This window comes from Erithacus rubecula, assembly GCF_903797595.1.
Source record: "Erithacus rubecula genome assembly, chromosome: 2".
Classification (NCBI taxonomy): Eukaryota; Metazoa; Chordata; class Aves; order Passeriformes; family Muscicapidae; genus Erithacus; species Erithacus rubecula.
Window position 1 is genome coordinate 16,866,791 of NC_136685.1, and position 23,679 is coordinate 16,890,469.

The following is a 23,679-nucleotide window of genomic DNA, read 5'->3' on the forward strand; positions in this document are numbered from 1 at the left end:
GCTGCTTTTGAGACACTGAGATCAGATATATTACTGATACCTAATGGTGTTAAAGTGTTCTGAAGACATAATTCTTTTACAAATTGCTAACTTTGAACATGAAAGAGACTTGTCTTAACCATTTCTAGACAATGCACAATGAGTTATCTGCATAATGATCTTCAAAGGATGAAAATCTCTCTCAAGATAAATGTGGATGGGTTTTGGGGATAAATAAAGTATATGAGGTTAATAAAGTATTTAGACTTTCAAGTGGATTTGATTCAACAAAAAAAAAATTCTGCATTAATAGCATTCTTGGATGTAAATCTCCATAAAAAGAATGTAATTTGGGAAACAGACAAAGCTCGTATTTGCTACATTTCTGGTTTGTTGTTGGGCTGGTTTTGCTGGACAAGTGCACTCTTACACAGCCTGAGGGAGGTTGTGCACTGAAGTTCAGCTTTGTGCAGGTGTCAGTGCTGGCTATAAGTCTGCTGCCAATGGAACTGGAAAAAGCCTTTTGCTAATTCCTGGCCAGCTCTTAGCTCCCTACATGGCACTGCAGAGCGTTATAAAGACAGAGCTAATGCAACTAATGTTCCCTTTTTTCCTATTTTTCTGAATCTTCCACTAGACCAGGTAGGTCAGGACTCCACTCAGCCTGACCTTGCATACTTAGAGGGATGGGGCATCCACAACTTCTCTGGACAGCCTTTTCCAGTGCCTCACCACCCTCTGAGTAAAATCTTCATCTGATACAAATTTCCCCTCTTTAAGTTTAAAATTGTTCCCTCTTGTCCTGTCACTAACTGCCATGTAAAAAGTCAGTCTCCATCTTTTTTATAGTTTCCCTCTAAATACTGAAAGGCCACATTATGTCTCCCCTGAGCATTCTCTGACTCTTCTCCAGATTTGTTTGCTATGACCCTGTAGAAATCATAATTTGATTTCGTAATAGAATGACACTCAGGAACAAGATTGAATTACAAGATCTCTTAAAGTTCTTTAACAGTGCTGCTATGGTTTCAGGTGGTCTTAGGGGATTTTAAATCGAAGTGGCTGTAGCTATGTGGAGCTGTAACCTTCTCTCACTCAAGCCTTCTCTGTATCCAAGCTAATACCACATTAAGTAACTTTGAGGCCAGTTTATTTAAACCACAGCAGTGAAAACAGCCAAAGCTAAATCAACATACAGCCCTTCTCTGTCTACTTTAAGAATGTCTACACAAAAGATTAGAATGTCTACACAAAAGATTACTTATGTGTCTGAGACGTTCACTTTTTACAACTGTATCAGCTAGCCTAATAGCAGATTTTATTTCTCTCTAAAGCCTTGCAGGTTACTTAGCAGCAGCTTATTTATAAATTGCTCTGTGACCAATGTAATTAATGAAATATGTGTTCAGTATAGTTTGGATTTCAGAGTGATCTCAGATGTGGATTCTCTGATAACCACCAAAGGATGAATTCAAGCCCTGTTTCTTTCACACAAAAGCCCAGCACTGCTGAAATTTACTGTGTTTAAGACCTCTACCTCCATCTCTAAAGTCAGCTTCAATCTACAACCAAGCACAAAAGATGGTGACATAAAGACACAGATAAGTGTGGCAAAAATGCTCCTGAAATTATGTATGTATGGAAAATGTCTGTTTTTTGTCTGAGGACTTTGGCATGACAAACAGAATATGGAATCCACTGACAAGCTTTTGGTTATTTTAGTCAGAGCTTTCTCTGCGTGCACTTCTGTGGTGTGTTGACCCTGGCTGGATGCCAGCTGCCCACCAAAGCCTCTCTGTCATTCCTCAGCTGGGCAGAGGAGAGGAAATATAACAAAAGCCTTGTAGGTTGAGGTTAGGGCAGAGGGAGATCACTCACCAGTGACCATCATGGGCAAAATAGACTTGAGTTGGGGAAATTAGTTTAATTTATAACCAGAGAATTCAGAGTAAGCCAGTGGGAAATAAAACCAAATCTTAAAAAACTTCCCTCATCCCTCCCTTCTTCCTGAAATAAACTTCACTCCCTATTTTCTCTGCCTTCCTCACACAATGCTTCAGCTGCTTTTTTCTGCTCAGGAAGAGGAGGAGGACTCATACTCGTTCCCCTGCTCCAGCAAGGGTCACTCAGTTCTTCAGGAACAGCTGCTCCAGCATGAGCCCCCCACAAGGTCACAGATCCTGTCAGCAAACTGCTCCAGCATGGGCCCCTCTTCTAACTCACATACTAACATACCTTTTTCCTTATTAAGTACCCAGTAAGACTGGCTCAACAATTCTTTTCTTTTATATCAAAATTTGTTATCATTTCTATACTTTCTTCAGATTCTGCATTCAATGATCTTTCTGTTATATATATATCTGTGAGACCTTCCTGTCAAATCCTTATCCTTCCCAACAGTCCTCCAAGGGCTGCAGGGGCACAGCTGCCTCACCATGGGCTGCACAGGGGCTGCAGGACAATCCCTGCTCCAGTGCCTGGAGCATCTCCTCATTCTGCACCGACCTTGGTGTCCACAGGGCTGTTTCTCTCACACATTTTCACTTCTCTCTCAGCTGCTGTTGCACAGGTTTCTCCCCCTTTTTCAACTATAGTATCTCAGACATGCTACTACTGTTGCTGATGTGTTTGGTGTTTGCTTGGCTTGGAGCCAGCCAGAGTTAGTTCTGTCAGGCATGGGGGGGAAGTTTCTGGAAGCTTCTAATAGAAGCCATCCTCTGTAGCCACCATGCTGTCAACACCTTCCTATGAAAACCAAATGCAGTTTACCAAGGAGGAAGAAGGTCTTCATGTTCATGAGCTAGAATAAATGAAAATAGAAGAAAATAAAAAGAAACAAGCAAGGATGGAATATCTGGGATGGGATGGGATGGGATGGGATGGGATGGGATGGGATGGGATGGGATGGGATGGGATGGGATGGGATGGGATGGGATGGGATGGGATGGGATGGGATGGAACAGGAGGGGATGGGACGGGATGATCCATGTTCATGAGTTAGAATAATTGAAAATATAAGAAAAATCAGAGAAATATATAAGAAAGAAAATGAATATCTGGGATGGGAAGGATTCAAGCTTGCATCTTTCAGCGTGTTTGGTGTTGTGATTCATTCCCAGCTGTCAATCAAGCTTCACGCAGCCCTCACTCACCCCACCCAGCTGGATGGGGAAAAAGAATCAAAATGATAAAAATGAAAAACCTCATGGGTTGAGATTAAAACATTTTTACAATTGAAATAAAAATACTATTACTACTGGTAATAATAATAATAAATATCATAGTAATAGAAGTGATAATAAATTAAAATTAAATAAAAATAGTAGAGAAAAATGAAACCCAAGAAAGACAAGGCCATGTGAATGGAAACAGTTGCTCAGTACCAACCAACTCATGGCCACTCAGTCCCTGAGCTGTGGTTCCCCACACCACAACCCCTTTCCCCAGTTTTTTATTCTGAGCATAATTCTATGGGTTATGGGATATCACATGGGTTAATTGGGGTCAGTTGTCCTGGCTTTGTCCCCTTCCCACATTTTTGGAACCCCCAATCTCCTCACAGGTGGGGTGGGGAGTGGAAAAGTTCTTGACTCTATGTTAGGACTGTTCAGCAGTGAGGAAATTGTCTTTTTATTACCAACACAGTTTCCATCACAAATCCATACACTGATACAAGTGACTGAAGAAAAAACACTGGTTTTCAGCAGTGTATTTCAAACAATATTCACTCTATATGGTCAAAATATTACAGAGAATTTTAGCTGAGGGCAACCTGGACAGAATGTACAAATGAGCCCACATAAATTTGAACTCCAAATGCCAAAGGTCATGTTTACAGGGCACATTATGCTGCAGTTTGACCCCAGTCTTTTGCCTGTTCCTCTGTACTGACCCACTACTGTCATATCTGCACCTAAATTTAGATCTTAGCTGGAATTAGTAGCATCCTCCCCTTGTTAAGTCAAACCACAGAACCCTGTCTATTTTTCACTTCTATTACTGCAAGGTAGGTTTCTCTAGTCAGTGTAGACAAATGTACCTTCAGGGGACAGTAAATGCTTCATCTCAAATAGAGGAGGTGGAAGTTCTTGTCAATTCTGCTGCTGGCTGGAAAGGTTCTGTCAGACCCTGGGTGCACTTTTTCACCTTTACAGAGAGGAAGCCAGTGGCTATTTCATGTGTGACGTGCTGCTGTTGGTTTTAACTTCTGCTTTGGAATGACAAGAAACACTTGTGCAGAGTTTAGGGGCACATTCTAAGCATCTAGCTGTGACACACTGCACACTGTGGAGAAAAACCCATAAGTAGAGGTTGCTCATTGCACAGCCCAGGGTAGGAGATACTTCAGTTCAGCATGAGCATGTTGCCAATTTGAATCTCAGGTGAGTAATGACAAAATCCTGACACTCACTACAGCATGACATGGTAGACAGACTTAAAGAAGAATAGGCTGCCTGTTTTTGTGCATCACCTTTTCCTCAACAGACACAATAATTGGTATAAGTAATCTTAAAAATCTATTTAGGAATGTCTCAAAAAGCAGAATAATACCTACAACTACTTCTGATGTAATTCAGTAGTTATCCGATCAGGAAAAATAAGAAGAGACACAAAAAGATAACTATGGAACAGTAATAAAACTTACAAATGAACCTATTAAACATTTAGAACCTATGTCTTCCACTTTTAGTATTATCTTTTGACATCTAAATTCTTACTCTGTTTATGGAGGGGCTTCTTCTTTACACACCTTTTCCTTTAAGTTGCTTTGATTCCTTGTGGAAGCATCTGCCTATTGACTATATGAGATATGGGAAGGCTACTTGGGTATTCTGAGTTAAACCTGATGGAGGAGACACCACATTTTTAAAAGGGCAAGGAAAGCAGCTGAGGCACTGAGACTGGAAGATTCAGTAGCTTGAAAATGCCTACATAAGTAAAAATCAATCAGCCAGCACAAATTACAGAATTAATCACTATATAGCTCCCAGAAATAAAACTGTATCTACTCTGTATCTACTACTCAGTTTCAAGTTTCTTTAACAAAATAGCTTTTCACAAGTCCCAGTGATATTTGCCTAAATACACAACTGCGGTTGTCCAGCAGGGCAGGTTTTGAGGTGGCTTTCTTATTATTTATTTTTGCTCTGTCAATTCTGTTAAAAACTTCACAAAAAAATGTTTGTACATGTCTTTAAAAATATACTGAGTGAACACTAGTTCTCCTGCAAGATGCATCTCAACATAGCATAAATCAAAAACACTTCTTTGTGTCTGTACCCTCTAATTAGAAAAAGATTCAAGAGAGATCTTCTATGGACCTGTGCTATGGTTGAACATACAAAGACAAGTTATAGTGGCACTGATGAGTAACCTCTTCTCCTTCCTGTAGCAAAGTTGTGCCAAATTCATTAATAAAAGATAACAACAGAGTGGAAGAGTAATGCTTTGAAACAGATACTGACAGGTGACTTTACTGCAAATCACTCACCAGCATATTTTCCCCAGTTCCATTGATTTTGCCATGATCAGTGCAATAAGACTAAGGAAGCCAACTTATTTTAGAACTCTGAAATTCACTGTTTTGAGGCTGTTGAAATCTTTGAAATCTTCAAGGAAGTTCCTTATGTATTCCTAAAGTCAATAAAACAGACTTTACGTAATGGTTTTTATTTTATTTGGTACTACTTTAGTACATCCATCCATCTACATATATATATATATATATATATATCTGTATATATATCCATATATATATATATACACAACACAATATGCATATACAGAAAAGCATATGTATGTTTTTTGTGTGTATATGCAAATATATTTCCATATATGAAATGGAAGCAACTTATGATTATAAAAAATTAGGAAAATAAAAATTTGGTAAAATAATTACTTACAGTATTCTCAGAAATTGTACAATGCAATAATGAATACTCCTGATGGGCACTGAAAATGTTTCAGGATGAGTGAAAATTTTCAGGGATATCAGTGAACCATTTATTTAAGGTCTTTGCAACTACAAGGAATTATGAGTTCCATGCCAAAGTAATGAGGGAAATGCTGATATAAGAAAGGATCAGCTGATAGCCCAATAAAAATTTAAAAAAATCAGATGACTCTCCACCATTCACTGTACATTGCCTTGTGAAAAATCCTATTCTCTACAGTTAAAAGTTGTCATTAAATTCTTCTATAATTAGGTAGTCACTTAAAATTCAGGAAAATTTACTTTTCTCATACTAAGGCTTATATAGACAAAGATTCTTCACAAATCACAGTGAGAACAGTGCCAGACACGCTTAGTGTATGTGATAGCCACATGACGAGCACTATGGGCAGAAATAGAATTTGTTACAGTGAATTTAGTGGTTCAGCTAAAACTTTTATTGGAACCAGCTAGAAGCTTTTCAGATGTAATACTAAATAAAATTAATTTTTGTTGTCTCATGGGAAATGTAAATCATAATTACTCTAATAAAAAGAAACTTTTAAGAATTAGAAATACTGTATCATAAATAACTCTGACATATTTATTTAGAAACACAGTATTTCAAAGATCTGATGCAATGAAAGACCAGAAAAAAATGAGTCTTTGTTTTCAAATGTTGATTTACTGTGTATAACCTGGTAGTTGTGTTCTTCCTCTAAACAGAACAGTTTCTGAACTATTAACTAACCTGGACCTGGATAATTATTAGTGAGCTTTTATTGTGTGTATTGTTCTTCAGAGTGTCTGTTACTGCTCCATTTAACAAATTGCTATTTCTGAGTACAACAGCAAACTTAAATAGGGTCAAAAGAAGTTTATCTGTCACACTTGCTTCATAACTAGTTTTGCAATGCTACAGCCATGATGTTAAGGTTTCTTTTTAATATGGTATATATCCTTGGTGTTGCTGTAATTACAGCATTGATTTTACACCATCAAGGAATGTACTACAGTTCTTATTGATTTCAATGAGTAAATAAAAAAGACATTTCTTGTTGTAGTAGGTCTCTGAAATACCTAAAAATACAGACAGTGCTTGATAATGAAACTGTATGGTAGCTATAAACAGTTATAAAATCAATCTAATGTACTAACTATTCATTTAAAGAGGTTGAAGAATTACCTAGTAGAACCAAATAATTATCTTTTCTCCCTCCCTTTTCCTTTCCTCATTTTAAATACAGATGAACACACATAGAGAAGGTGTAATCTCAAAAAAAAAAAAAAAAAGAGACCAAAAATATCCCTTATTTTCTCTCTTTATAATTCACATTTAAAAATGCAACACTCTGGTAGAGAAGTAAAGAGGTATTAACAATAAAAAGAGAGTGCATTAAAGCCTTGTGAACTTCGGTTATCCCCTAGTAAGTCTCACAAAATACACACAGATCTTTAAATCAGTGCAGGTGCTCAGACTTTTCCCTCTGTAAGAAGTCACACTGGCTATTGTTTGAAATAAGGACTTACTGACCTCTGGGTCTAAACCAGACAAAAGGTATCATGAAACTAAATCAACACTAAACAGCAAACTTCATGAAGACTTTAAGGTAGTCAAAACCAGGTCTAAAACCAGGTCATGGACCTCTAACTACTCAGCATGAGAAAAAGGATTTTGCCTTACCATAAGAGCCACTATCCAATATTTTCTGTACTAAAGGTTTTATATGGTATAAAAATGACTGTAATAATAATACAATGACATCTAATTTTTAAATATATTCAGCATGATTAAGTTGAAGAGGACACATTCAAGCTCAATCTTTTTATGTGTAATAGTTGGTACTAGTAGCTCAGTAGAAAAATTGTGTACTTTAATGGTTGAACAGTGTACTGTGAATGCTGGAAAGAAACCTTTTCACTCAAGAACCAACCTAAGACCAGACACTTCACAAACAGGAGCTCTGTATTCAGGAATCCTACTGAATTCAGGACTCTTAATAAACTCAGGAGTCATTCTTTATTCAGGATTCCTGTTCAGGAGCCCTAATGAAATGAATGAAGCTTTGTGTGTCTCTGTGGAAGAGTCAAGGGAGCTGCTTATGTGGACATCTTTCTTTCTTTCATCTGTGTACACATCAAACAGTTCCAAAACAATTTATATTATATCCTGTAATAGTCCTACGGTTACTCCAGGTAAAATTGATTTCACAGTCAGTTCCTCACTAAAGTGGTCGATCTGTTTCTCATAAACAAACCTCACAAGAATAAATTCATTCCAAATTTTAATTTATACCCTTCAAAAGTGTTACAATATTCTAGTTCTGAAAACAAATATAATGTGGCCTCTTAAGGAAAAAACCTACTGCAGACTTTTACCTCCCCAGGATAAAGCACTCAAGAGCAAGTGATGCTAGTGAAGGCTATAACACGAGTTCTTATAGGAATAAGAAGTAATTTAGGTATGAAATTCACTAATGAGACAGAAGATCCTCTCTGACAATGTGAAAAATTCATTTGCAGAATGCTATGAGGGTATGGTTGAGGGAAAAGCACCATATAGACACATAAGCATATATATATATATATATATATATACGTGTGTGTGTGTGTGTGTGTGCATGTGTTTGTGTTTGTGTGTGCATGATCAAGTTCTGATGCTAGAATTTGCCTTGGTTTTGAGCCTTATTTGGAAAAGAACAGCATTTAATCATTGAAGGAGTCATGTGCCACTGGCAAATGAAACATTTCAAAACTGTCTCATGCATCTTTTCTATTACTTGTACATTTACAGAAGTACTGGTCTTTTTCCCTTCTCCCTATATATCTTCCAACTCTTCTCAATATTCCACCTTCTTGATATGTTAGGAGTTTAACATCTCTTCTTTACTTGCTGTGCATTCTGGTTGTGAGTGTAATGACTGACAGATTGCCTTAGTAGACTGGAAGACTTTGCTGGGTTGCTGCCTCAAGCAATGATTCTCAGTCTCTCTTTCCCTTTTTCCTTCTATTTCTAATTATATATTTCTGGACTCATGTTACTATTAAAAGGTTTGTATCTCATGTTAATGTGGTAGAAATGAAAAAGCTTGTGATTTCTTGCCTCCAGAACAAATTGATATAATTATAGGCTTACAATTCATGGATACTGATATAATATCTTTGCATTTTCATGTTGTCTGCGTACATGCAGATTTGTATTTGGGAAGCATATACTCACAGCTCTAATAGGCAGGGTGGAGAGATTGATTATTCTTCACATTATGTACCAAAAGAAATTTCCAGCTGTTAGCATTATGTGAGTTTTTGGACTCTCTCATGTGATTGTATCGTGCTGAATTTATTTTTGGAAGAATTTCTACTTTAAGGTTTCTGGTGAAAAAAAAAAAAAAAAGACTAAGTGGTAATGCTAGCTGTGGTGAAATATTTCCCTAAGCTTCAGGTAAAGAGTAGTATGTAATTTGTATTGATAATCACAGCAATGAGTGCAAATAGTAGTCAGCTATTACCAGCCATAATTGGTGCACCTTTCATCTCCTGTCAAGCAGATTAGGACCAGAAGACAGCTATCAGCTCTCTCATTTCCAGACTCAAACAAAAGAAAAAGAGGTGCCTGTCTGAGCTGATAGCTTTTGGCCCTTTGATCAGATCCTGCCTGAAGTCACCCAGTCTCAGTAACCTGAGTTCTCATCAATGGGCTCCCGTCTTTGATGTAGGTAAGGTCCTACTGCAAATTGCATTTATGAAGGGAAAACAGCAGGACATAATCAAGGAGCATAGTTACTGATTCACATGGAAAGGTTGCTTTGGCATCCTACTTTCTTTGAGGGAGGTAGTAAATAAGTTCTACTAATATTATTGAAAAGATATTCCCATAAACAACCAGCAACACGGCCCTTCAGAAGGCTGTGTTTGCCATCCCCAGTGTAACAGGAACTTAGGCATGGTTTAGTGTTTATGAATGGTCCAAGCAAAATAACAGAAAATCAAATTTACTATTGACGGATGGGGAAAACATTCCCTGCTTGGAAAGAAAACATATTTGGAAAATTCTTGTTCTAGTTAGGCAAACAAAGTATATTTCAGGGAAAGACTTTTCAAGTTTTACTTTCTTTCACCATAAATCTGCAATACCAAGTACAGATAATGTAAAATGTGAATCAATCCTTCTTTATTTTTTTAAGAGGTTTGCCAGGAATTATTCTTTAATGTTAGTATCATGGTTACAGTGGGCTACAGAAATAATTTCATCACACATTCAGGAAGATGTTAAGCAAGGTTCTAGACGATCTAACTAACAATTGGATTAAGTACTATGAAATCACTATATTCCATCATTATATGGAGAATTTTGGAATAAAAATTCAAAATCTTCCTCTCAATTTCACATACAAATACTATCCATTTAATGTAATAGCTGTTATTCTGCTCCTGACAAACAGATACCTTCAGAGTGGAAGAGTACTGCACTGTATTTCACCAGTACTTTTTTCTTTTTAAGCTGACCTCAAAAGACCTTGGTCTGTGACATCATGACATAACCAATTTCTTGAAGACTCTGACCTGTTAGGGAGGTAAATAATTTTCTGCTCAGTCTAAACTGCTGAATTAAACATCTATCATAGTTGAGGAAATGTGATAGAGGTACTTTTGCAGTCTAGCATCCTAAATTTAATCTTTTTTTGTTTTTCCAGTTAAATTAGAGTGTGATGTGTGGCAAGCTGTATAGAGCAGAATAGCTTTTGTAGCATTAAGAAAATATTTCTCTTCTAGGAAAAATGTTAGCCTGCACAAAATTCCTAAATCTTAAATAATATATAACCATATAAACACAAACAAGCTAAAACAAACAAACAAAAAGCGGAACTCCAGCTGTATCAAAGGAGGATGAAATTTTGAAAAGGTTAAGATTTTGGTCATGTTTATGAAAATTAAATTCATTTTTGAATTAATTTTAAATGTATTAAAAATTAATCTAAATCAGTTGACTTATTGTATGTGCTAAGACTTAGAAAGAGGATCATCTACAGTTGAATACTGCCTTGAGTATTTTTCTCTAATTTGTTCTTACTAAACAAAATTGAAAGGATGTGGATGTAAATAATGGATGCTGAGGATCCAACAAACAGTGGGAAAAAGCAATTTTATTTAAGGTAAAGTACAGGATAATTTTTAAGATGTTTGAAATAGATTTTAAAGTCATTCACATATGTATTTGGGCATTTATAAAATTTAAAGATATACAAGGTTATAAGACTGGCATCCTCTTCCAAGAACCTAGTCCTCTTCTCTGAGTACAGTCAAATATTTAAATTTTTCTATTAAGATAGGAGCCATCTATTTTCTAAAAGACAATTAAACTCATTTCTAATAAAGTGCATGGCAGAGACTCAGGCAGAGTTCTCTCCCTCTGTCTGTAGCTCCCCAAGATTGTGCCAGCAGGGTTTGCACCTATTCATATCCAGACATGTAATTCACACATTCAACTTCATGTTATAGAGACATGAGCTCTGCAACATCATTTTCATGTTATTTGAGACGGACTGAACTGAAAAATCCTGCAGAGTGTCATATTTTGAGGGCCAAAATGCTGAAATCTAGAGCCCAGAAGGAACTTACAGAAAGGTGCTGTGGTGTGTGGTGTCTGTTTCAGGACAGACTTTCCCTAAGCAGTGTGGATGGCTGCCAGTACCTGAATGCTGACTGTGTTGGAAGTGGTATTCCACCCATTTTGAGGAATTTTTGGACCACAGGATGCTTGTAAGAAACACCCAAGGCATTGAGCAGTTGAATTTTGAAAAGATGCAGTTGCATTCTTTTCCAGAAATGAGGAACGTCAGTGTGGTGACAGTTTGAGTCTGGGAGAACCTGTGAGTTTTAGACTAATCACAGCTCAATAAATTGTGTGGAAACCATGGAATGACAGGGACAATTTATTTACACTTGTGGAAGATCCCAAACCATCTACATCCTCATATAACAATAATAAAAAAATAATATTTTGTCATGCAGAGTATCAAGCCTGGTTTGTTGCTTTGGAGTGTTGTTTAACAGAATTATTTTTCATATGGAACAGACTGGAAATACCCACCAGCTCTTATCTGACTTGCCCAGATCTCATTGAAAATACAGGACTGGAGAATTAGAGGAGCAATTTTGCTTACATTCCTGCCTTTTGGGTCTTTAAAATTTGACTTAAATACTTTAATTGCTGTTTTGAGGATGGTGGACAACCATTGAAAACCTTTCATTTATTTCCAGGTGACTGTAAAATGTTAACAATTTGTTTAATTTCTAATTTTAGAAGAATGCTAGTTCCTATCTACAGCCTGATTAATGTAATGAATTATACCAAGTAATTTTGATTGGCTTATTGGATTAGATATGCATTAGATAGATACACATTTAATTGAAAATCTCAGTCTATGCTAGAATAAATTCAAATGTTGCTGGGTGTTTTGTTGATCTAGATTGCTTGGTGACTTTTCATAAATATTTAAATAAAAATTTTAGATGCAGTTCCAGCTTCTCATTTCTTTGAGTTTGCTGCAATTTCATCTTCCCCAAAAGCCAATCAAGGACATTAAGAAAGATAGAAAAACAAGTGTAAGGATGTTTTATGCTCTCCCTCTCTGGCTGGTCCCAGGTAGAGAAGGAAAGATGAGAGTTTTCCTTTTCGTTTGCCTCCTACTATTCAGTTGTTCAGGAAGAGAAGGGGATAGGTAAAGGACCTGAAGAAAAAAAGTAATTTCTGTATAGAAAGACCAAATAACTGGAGATTTTTCTAAGCTTCCAGCTTGTAATTTCTGCTTGAGATGTCAGCATTGCAGCTGTATCCTGTTCTATTTCCTGCTAAATAAGACGGTATTAAAATTCACTCCTGCTAAAATGCAGGAGAGGTGTATGAACTTCATTGAGCAAGACTATGCTGTATGTGGCTATAACATAATTTCAGGACTTTAACAGAATAAGGGCTAACTAAAGAAATAAACCCTACAAGACACTAAAGAGTTTTATAGCTATTGCCAGATATAGAAAATTATTGAGAGAGAAAGGGTTGGCATACTGGAGAAACTCTAATGCAGTCTGACTTTTTATAACATGAGCTGGCACACAAATTGCAAACAGACCATTGAAAGATGCCAACACCAACAGAGGAGGGTGCACACCTTATACATGGGCTCTGGTCTGCTGTGGTCCTACAGCAAAACAGTGTTGAGGCTTTCAGGGATAGGAAATAGCTAGAGTATAATCTCCTTGGATTATAACTATCAACTTCAGTGAGTCAGCATGTATAGGAGAGATAATTCTATGGTAAAGCCCCATGTTAAATTCTAGACCTCAAAGAAATCCTTTATTGTGCAGATCTCAGAAATTACCTTCAAAACTAGCACCAGGTTTTTCATATTTTTCTGTGAGGGCTAGATGACTGTGTTGTCCCATCTTTCTCTGTTTTTTTCTTTTTTTTTTCTTTTTTTTTTTTTTTTTGTTTTGTCTAAAATCAGGTTGTTAGTAGAGCACAAACAATTTGAAGTTTCAGCTTTAAAATTAGAAAAAAACCCACAGTTAGGATATGACTAACACCCAAAAGCCCTACAAGCTTTCTGGGATTAATTGTTTTGGGTTTTTCCTAGTAAGATCTGTTTTAAAGATATTTATTTCTGCAGTTACCTGAAGATGTACAGCTTAAAAGGAGGACCAGTGGCTGTCCTCCTAAATACTGATTCTATCTAGAGTATTCACACACTCTCTAAGTGAGCAGACTTAGAGTTTATTGTTTTTTTTGTTTTGTTTTGTTTTGTTTTGTTTTATAAGTAATTAAAAATAGCTTTCTCTAAGTAACAGCCATCTTTTGTAGTGCTTGCAACCCCATTAGATTTGAAGAAAAACATTCTGCCACTTGTGATTTTGGCAGGAAATGTTTAGCTCTAGCAGAGCCCTTGTGACCCTAACCCCAAATCTGTATGTTAAAGCTATAATTAGACTATGAAAGGCCAGAGGAAGTAAAGGGCCTGTTTCTTTTCTCAGTTAACACCACTTGTATTCTATATAACTGTTAAATTTAGTGGAATTGTTCCCAGCTTGCAGCAGCACAGACAGAACTCCTGAGCAGGGTTTTGTAGAACTACACTATGTATGTTTTACCTCTCCTCTATTAACTCTCCTGTGTTAATCAGGCAGTATATTTCCAGGGCCATGGCAGTCTCATTGATAATACTGGTGCATAAACAAAGTAGATGTTTGGGCAGAAAACCTTAAAAACTGGCAAAAGAAAATTATGAGTCCTATCCAGCTAAAAACATCTGTGGTCTTAGAGGTTATGCAAGGCCCTGGCTAGAGATGCTGGCTGTTCAACAAGACAAAATATTCAGACACAGGTTGGCCTCCAGTGTAAGGTCAAATAAAAGTGTCTCTGTGTGTGGTGCAGAAAGCTTAGCAAATGTGAAGGAAAGCAATATCAGAAAACTTCTATTTGTATCCTGGTGATCCAGATATAACCAGAGACTCTTTGTACAGGTCCCTGTAAGGCAGAGTATCACCACGTATTGGATCAGTTTACAGTTAAGAGGTATAATGTCTTAGCCAAAAACTTTTAAAAGAATTTATCATCACAGCATTCTCACTAGGTATAGGAACCCAAAATAATACATCAAAATACATCCCACCCAAAATACATTCATCCACCAAATACATCACATCTACCTTGAGGCATTAGTCCCGGTTGAAGAAGACAGGAATGTTTACACCCAATAAATAGGCAGTGGTTCAGCCCACCTGAATATCCCTGACCCAGTGCAAGTGTTTGGGCTTTTTCTCCATTGACAATCTAATCTTTCATTAGTGTCTAAATTTAATGAGGAATCCAGACATTAGTGATTTTTCCATGACTACAGGAGAGACTAGAGCTGAACAAGAGTGACAGTCAAATCTACATCTCAGGCTGTAATTATTGAAATGCTCTCCTATTCATCTTCCCTCTGGACACATGGGCAAAGTTAAATAAGAACAGAATTGTTGTGACCATCCTAAGATGACCCACATCCTATCTGTCACAGATATGTATTCTGCTGGTTTTCTTGTTTCCCACAGTTCTTCCACACACAAATTAGTATTTCTTATATTTTTATTTAATGTTGTAAACTTATTTGTTCTTTTTACTCTTACTGACTAATTAAGGCTAATAGTCTGTTGGGGGCCACAGGAGTCTGTGAGGGAATTTCTGGAATCTTCTTTCACATCTAGTAATTTCTGTCCAGAGTTTTCTTCAGTTTCTGTCTGTTTTTCTGAAGCAGTAACACAAATATGAAATATTCCCATGACACTCTCTGGGAGGAGAGCTCATTTTGATGTTTGTAATAAAATAGTTTCTTAAGAATTTATGCTATAAAAGCAATAAGTGTCATGTATGGAAAAGAAATGCATTTCAAGAGTATGAAACACAGAAAAGAGTTAGATGCAAACACATATTCTCTACAGTCCAAGCTCCCATGCTGGGACCCACATAGTTGTAGCAGAACACAAATTGCAAATAGAGCATTTATTCCTTCTTTCCAAGCTGCTATGATCTTGGCTGTAGATATAAGCTTGCATGATTTCCTTACATTTTTCCAGATTAATGGTGTTTATTACACTCTACCTTAGCTACTAAAATTAAACACTTTAAGTCTAAATAGATCATTCTATGGTCTGTACTCACTGGCCAGGAATGGACATTTATGAGTGATGATGCACCATTGCCTTTTCTTTAAATGTATATTGGCAGATGTCTGTATCTTTTTAGGTCTGTATAGGGTCTGTATAAATTTGCCACATAAGGCAGAGTGCAAATCCACCCCAGTACATAAGAATCTGAACCTCTAACATCTGTGCAAGACAGAGGAGCCATATGGAAACATAAGCAGACCCCACAGATCATTGTTATTACTGTAATCAACTAAGTTGAACTGTCTCCTCAAACTACACTGACAACTTGGAGACTATGTCAGGTGTCTTGCCCAGCAAAACTGGACAGGAACAATGGCAGCACAGGGCTTATCAGAGTATACTGACAAATATATCTGGTATTTTGATATTTTAAATGTGCTAAGATGTTTTTCCTTGGAAAAATATAATTAAAGTATTGAATCCCATGACTCGAGATGGAGGAACCAGAAAATAAAGGAAGATTTTCCAGTCCTTTTACCAGTTCTTGAATGTTGACTTGAACAAAATGAAGATTTGTGTTGACTCCTCATACATTTTTAATATGCACATTTCTTTGGAAAGAAAACATGCTGGGCAACTGCTTGTTATGTAAGACACACACACATCACAACTGAAGATTTGTTTGTCCTAAAAGCTGGGTCTGGATCAGCTGAGAACAGAAAGGTGTTAAAACAGTGAATAGCTTTCTAATTAACATATTTATGGGATTACTGGAGGCCAGAAAACCTACAGGGAATTTAAACAGTACAGATTTCACCAGATTTGAATAGTAGAGATTTTTAACTTTTGAAATAAAGTTTCCTTTTTGCACGGCTGAAGTTAGTTACAAAACCTTTTACAAGACATTTCTCTATTTCTTCTCAAGCTGCCCAGCCTCATAATATTTATAACTAGTATCACATTTAGCTGTTCATTTGATATTGTGCTTCTGATTAGACAGGATGGAATTCTTAACTATCCTATACTGCCAATGAAGGCTCAATAATTTCTTCTAGCAATACTTTTTCTGAAACTGTATTTGTTACAGATAAAAATGTTATAAATTCAGATATGCTTGATAGCAATTTATTTACTATTGTCTTTTTCATATTACTGTTATCAACTTCATATAAATTATCAGCATCGTACAAAATATTCTTAAATCAGAAAAATTGTAAACACTACTCTCAATTTATGGCAAATTGTAAGCTTATATTCAGCCATATAGCCAAAACTTTTTAGTATAATAATAAACTTTTTAGTTTATTATTAATCTGAAGAAATACAGACAGGGTGAACAATTGGGTCATAAGATGGGAACATATTTCTCTAGAAACAGAACCTGTAAAAATATTGCGTATTTCACACAAAACTCAGGAAAAAAGTTGTTTATATCTACATGTGGATCTTTAAAGACCCCAAGTTTTCTCCTGAAGCAATCATAATGCAGACTGAGTTTCTGAAAAGGATTTGGGTTTGTACTTCAAGTCTGATGCTAAAATACACAACTGTTTTCACATTAACACGAATAGGAATGGAACATCAGATTTCTGAATAAGCAAACATTTTAACATCATAACTATCATCATGGTTGTTAATTACAAAAAAAAATAAAATATCATTCTTTTTTAAGTTAACAGTTCCTGTAATGTTCTTATGGAAACATCAGAGCATCTGCACTATCCAGATGCTACAAGTCTACAGTGATATCTTCTGCTAGAATGCAACATGCAACTTTGAAAGTTATTGAAGGAAATTGTTCTTTTTCCAAGATGGAGAAAGAGAGATACTGGATTGTCATCTCTTGAAAATGTCTTTTACATTTTCTGTTTAACACTCTCCAGTAAGACACATCAACAGCTTTAGGAACTGGGATAGAGGCCAGACTTCCTCTACTACTTCATTACAGAGAGAGCCATAAAAACAGGTGTGGGATGAGTGTCACCTCAATTTTACAATATTCTCTGAATAAGGGACAGATTTGGTAAGAATATGGCAACACTCCAGAGTATGCTTTAATCTTTTGCTTAGAGAAGGCTTTGGAAGACTGGACATCATCATCATGTGGGAACTTGGTCAGTGCTGGATTGTGTCCAGAGAAGGGCAATGGAACTGATGGGGAGTCTAGGGAGGAAACCATGTGAGGAGCAGCTGAGGGGAGCTGGGATTGGGGAGCCTGGAGAAAAGGAGGCTCAAAGGAGACCTTAACACTCTATAACTGCCTGAAAGAGGCTGTAGCCAGGTGGGGCTTGGTCTCTTCTCCCAGGTAACCTGCAAAAGGACAAGAGGAAACAGGCTCAAGCTGCACCAGGGAAAGTTCATATTGGAGAATTTCTTCAGTGGGAGGGTGGTTAAGCATTTGAACTGGCTGCCAGGGAAGTGGTGGAATCACCATCTCTGAAAGGCTTCTAAAGGTGTGTGGATGTGACACTTGAGGATATGGTTTAGTGGCAAGCACAACAGTGCTAGGTTCTTGTTTGTACTTGATGATCTTGGTGGTCTTTTCCAGTCTTAATGACTTTATGATTCCATGTTCAACCACTTTGGGGGAAACAGCAAGAAAAATCTTAACCCATCTGTTTTTTCTTTCTCAAGCATTTTTTCTAACTTTTCATATTTTTGCTACCACTTTTGTTGTTTCTGGAAAAATTAATGTGTATTCTGAAATCTAAGAGAATAAATGTTTATTACATCTTAGTTCTACACCTAAGGGTTCTCATAGGTGCATGTTGGGTGTCTGCTCCCCAAGAGGTGTGAAAGACACATTATACTGAGGAAACCCTCATTTAATCTGGACCCTCTAACTTCAGAGGTACCTGCCAGAGTCCCTAAAGATTGATCACCTGTCTCAGTCTGTGCGGCCAGGACTGTTTGACTATTACTAAACAGAGAAATAAACTATCTTCTAAATACAAATTACCTGAAATGAGTCCAATAACAAAATGTGAAAAGATGGTTTTAAAGTTTTTTTCAGGTCAGAAAATATTTCTTATGCTAATATCCTTTTTCTTGGTTACTTTGACTCCAAGAATTAAAAATTAAAAACATTTAAAATTAAAATTTCAGACTCTCTCATCCCTGGTATTTTTGCAATTCTGTCTAGGAAGCTAAACTGTCTCTACCAGTATTTCTGAAAACACATTCAATTTTAAAACACTTTCTTGCCTTTTTATTTCAGAATACTGTGAAATCACTATTTTATTTTTTATTTTTTTAGGAAAGCCCTTTATATTTTAAAAGTAGGAAAAGTTTCTTTTTAAAATGCTGTTTTAAACTTGTTTATCATTTTTGTGCAGAGTTAACTATGTGTTGGCCTATTTCATATCAGAAAAGCTGAGTTATTCAATAACCAGCAAGCAATGCACATGAAAACTGTCCCCTGAAATCATATCCATAGAGCACTGGTACCCAATATTATCTCAGCTTCTCTTTATTCTCATTAGTGATGGGATTCCACTTCTGGTTGTACAGAAAGCTCATTATTTCCAAAGCATCAAAAACCCCTTTAATGTGAACAGCACATGGCCTTTGGCCTGTGTTGGTTTGAGAAATAAGATGGATGAGCTGCCCTGTGAGACTGCACACCAATTCATATTCCACAGCACAGCAAAGATGGTGCTTCTCACTGTGTCTGAGAATTTGAAGTTGTGAGAGTTCTCAGCCCCTTTTGCCTTACTGCTAGGCTGGAGTGTCCTCTTCCAATTTTTCAACACAATGGTAAATTCCCAGGGTGTGTCTTAAACTAAAATGTTCATTTCTTCCTTGTTCTAACCCTTAGAAGCTCTTTCTTCTCTTTTCCTATACAGTCTTCCTCCCTGATTTTCAGCCAAAAGTTTCTTTTAAATATTTGCTTTGCTCAACTTCTACCCCTAAGAAAAGGCCAACAACAAGTAAGAATTTTTCTAGATTTTTTCTTCCTTCTGGCACATTTTGTTGAAGTTCACTTTCCTGAGTCTATTTGGGAACTACTGCTCCCAAATTCTGTTACTCTGAAGTGAAACTAGGAAATACTTTGAGTTGGGGCAACAAAATAATTTGCTGGTGCATAGAAACATATCCATGAACATAAAATGGATAGAAAATTGATATCAAATAATATGTTATAGATTTTAATAAATAAATTTTCCTGAAACCATATATATAAACTTCCATGCAAAAAAAAAGAAGTAAAAAAAAGCTATCCCACAACTAAATAAACTGCTCTGACACTGATAATGAAATCACATTTATCAGAATTTTTCCCATTTGTTTGACTAATCTTTTAAATTATATGTATAATTTATTTCATGTGAGTATTGTATTATTGTACGTAAAATATTTTATGATAATGTATGCATTGTATATTGCATATTCAATGTTTATATATTCAACTAGTAATTAAACAAGCTTTCTGTCCATGTTTTTATGTATCTCTCCATCGTGCTCACTGATTCTTAGCCAGGTGCTCCTTCCACAGCTCTGCAGTGAGCAGAAGGGCTCCTGTGCCCAGGAGTGCCTGGCACACTGTGCTCTCTGCAGCTCTGCTGACTTCAAACCTATCTCTGTGTTTTTTACACAAGCTAGCCAGTATATTACTGGGGGAGGTTGAGTGAAATGGTTATATTCCCTGCAACCATCCTTCCCCCCAGGGTGTGGACAGGTGTTTGAGTGAGAATAAGAAGAACAAGCATAGAACCAAATCTTCAGAGGATTTGTTGAGATAAAACTCACCTTGATACAACATTTTACTTTTGACTTTGATTGTGAGCCACAAGGCATCCCCACCTGTAAGAATACGATTTCCTGGCCATATGAGTAAAAGATAAGGAAATTATATTCAGATACATGATCCTTGCCAGGGACAAAAGGCCTAAAACTAATCCCTGACCAGTCCTTCCATGAAAAACATCTCACTTCTGGTGAAAGAGTAAGGGAAGAATAAGAAGAAGTTTGCAAACCTTATGTTCTTTTCCAGAAGTATCTCATATTCACCCATGCATGAGAACAGAATTTTTATTTCATCCTTAGTAGAGGGTTCAGAACAACGTGCAGCTTCTGCACACAAATATGTTGTTAGGCACCCATGGTTAGAAGGTTTGGTTGTCTGCGCCTGTCATTTGCTGTAGCTACATTAATGTAATGCATGCAGAATTCAATATTTATATCTATCTATCTATCTATCTATCTATCTATCTATCTATCTATCTATCTATCTATCTATCTATCTATCTATCTATCCATCCATCCATCCATCCATCCATCCATCCATAAGCTCTTCCTCCTTACATCAGGTATTGCTAAGTATTTCCTGATGGGTAATAAAAACTGAAAAATATATGTTCTTGACTGGATATTAAGTTTTCAGAAAAGGAAAAATATAAGTATTTTATTTCTATGTGCAGAGGTGTACTCAGATGTACAAGAAAATTGAAGTTTAAAGGCAATCTTAGAAACTATTTGAGCAGGTTTAAAATGCAGCTGAGGATTAAATAATTGACAAAATTACTTGGGAGTCTGTCTTTAATTTTATAATCCAGTTTCCATGACCAAAGTCCACCAGTACACATTAAAGGGGAAAGCAGAATTTAAAGACAATGTTTGTATCATTTTAACCATAACGTGTAGAATTCTTGTTTTCAACAAGGCCATTCGATCAAAGCACCACTGTTTTTCTAAAAAACAAAGAAAATACCTCTTTTTAAAATATAGCATTTAGAAAGCATAAGCTTGGTCTGCATTGACTGTAAATACGTCTTTAATGGAGTTACACCACAACAGCATGTTTTTTCCATTGTGCTCTAGTTCTTCAACTGCTAAATTTGTAGAGAAGATGTGGTTTTCAGTAAGAACAGAAGGGACATATATAATTGTTATTTGTTTTATAGAAGTACCTTTTTACCTTTGAATGTAAGTTTTCCAGTAGTTTGAGGAATCTTGCATCATAAAATTAACAGAATATCTATAAATGCATAGAAGCATAGAGAATCATGTATTTAACTGAAATCCACTAAATATATTTTATGGCAAATGAAGAAATATAATCCAAAACATGATACTGTCTCATTAGTGTTAACTTTATGCAAATTAAAACCATTTGGAATGGTTTTTAGATAAATTTTTATTTGGACAGTGTAGTATGTGCATTATTACAGAGATGCAGATTTTCTGAATACAAACATCATCATTCTAATTCTAACCATATCATTCTAATTCTAATCACATTTGTGCACAGTAAAAAAAGACCCCACAAAGCCCAAACCTGCTTACATGAAGCTGAAGATCTGTTATTACTTGTTGTTTTAGAAAAATGTGTGAATTTCCTTTCCACATTGCAAATGACTTCTCAAAAAAGTGACTACTCTAAAAAGTGACTACTCAAAAATGTAAAATCAAATTAGATTAGAGCACTCAAACCAGCAAGAGCAGACCACTAACATATCAAAAGAATATAAATAATTTATTTATATTTACATATAATTTCATTCTGAAGAATTCTTAATTTATCCTTGCTGTTAAGTCTTATTAGAAGTATTTTGGTTGTGATCATTTTATGGGACTACTAAGAGCTTGTTGGAAATGAGGAGTTAAAATTGCTTATAAAAATACGAAAAGTTCTTCCCTTTTTATGTCTTTTTATCATTGAACACTACAGGTGAGCTCCCTTAGCTAAACATAATTCTTTATGCATTAATAAAAAATAATTCATCTGAGTCTAGGCAGACCTTGAGCTTTTTCTCCTCATTGGGATATAGCAATTGAAATACTAGGGTTTAGGATAAATTGAACATTGAAGAGTCAGCTCCAAAGCTGAAACTTGTTGAGATAAAGCAGACTGTGTCCCACTTCTACCACTGCAACTTTCATCATCTTTCATCATCACCTTTCTTCTCAGAGTTCTAGAAAGCAGCTAAACTGGTATCCAGCTAGGAAGGACAGAGCCTTTGCAGGAAATCAGCACATACTCCAAAGCTAATCTCTTGGAGGAAAAGAATAGTGTTATTCTTCAGGGACTATGTATTAGATTATTCAGCAAGGTCTGTTTAATTTAACTTGTCTTTTATGTATTATTCATTAGAAAAAATTCCCATGACATAGCAATAAGAAGGTCAGTATGATAGCCTGGGCCAAAATAAAGGCGATTTTTTTTCCTGGGTTATGTAGCAAAAAGATCAATAATCAGTGTGACACAAAATAAATGGCTGTATAAGGATGAAGGACAGTGAACCAATTGTTAACTAGTAGGGACAGAAGTTATAATCATCACTTAAGAAAAGTTCTGGTATTCCAGTACAGTCTTTTGATACAGTCTAATGAATTAATGGCCATTAAAAAGCAAAAAATCTGCTAGACACATATGTCTTATTCCTTTTAAAATTCATGTTTGCTCATGGGGCAAATGATTATGGAGATTTTTACAGAATCACAGAGTGAATCAGGTTGGAAGGGACCACAGTGGGTCATCTGGTCCAACCTCCCTTTACAAGGAGGGCAATCCCAGAGCACATGGCACAGGATTGTGCCCAGATGGTTCTTGAATAACTCCAGTAAGGGAGAATCTACAACCTGTCTGGGCAATCTGTCCCAGTGCTCAGTCACCTGCACAGTTAAGAAGTTCTTCCTCATGTTCAGGAGGATCTTCCTGTGCATCAGTTTCTGCCCATTGCCTCCTGTCCTATTGCTGGGCACCACCAAGAGCCTGGTCCATCCTCTGACACTCCAGCTCTGTGAGTACATTGTCCTCTCCCCTCTCAGCTGTCTCTCCTCAAGGCTGAAGAGCCCCAGCTCCCTCAGCCTTTCCTCACAAGAGAGATGCTCCAGTCCCTCAATCCCCTTTGTATCCCTCTGCTAGACCAGCTCCAAGGGCTTCACTGCACTCCACATCTCTCCTGTCCTGAGGAGCCCAGAACTGGACACAGCACTCCAGGGCTGAGCAGAATTGCAGCTTCTTTCAGAGATATCTTCCTTCTCCTAATTTTCACGTATATTCAGTTTTTAGTATTAATAATTTGCAAGTTTTCTGCTTTGCAATTTTTGACATTTCAGAGGGAAAGAAGGGTGTTAGTGTTCTTAACAGTATAGACATAGGGATTAATTTCTGGTTATAT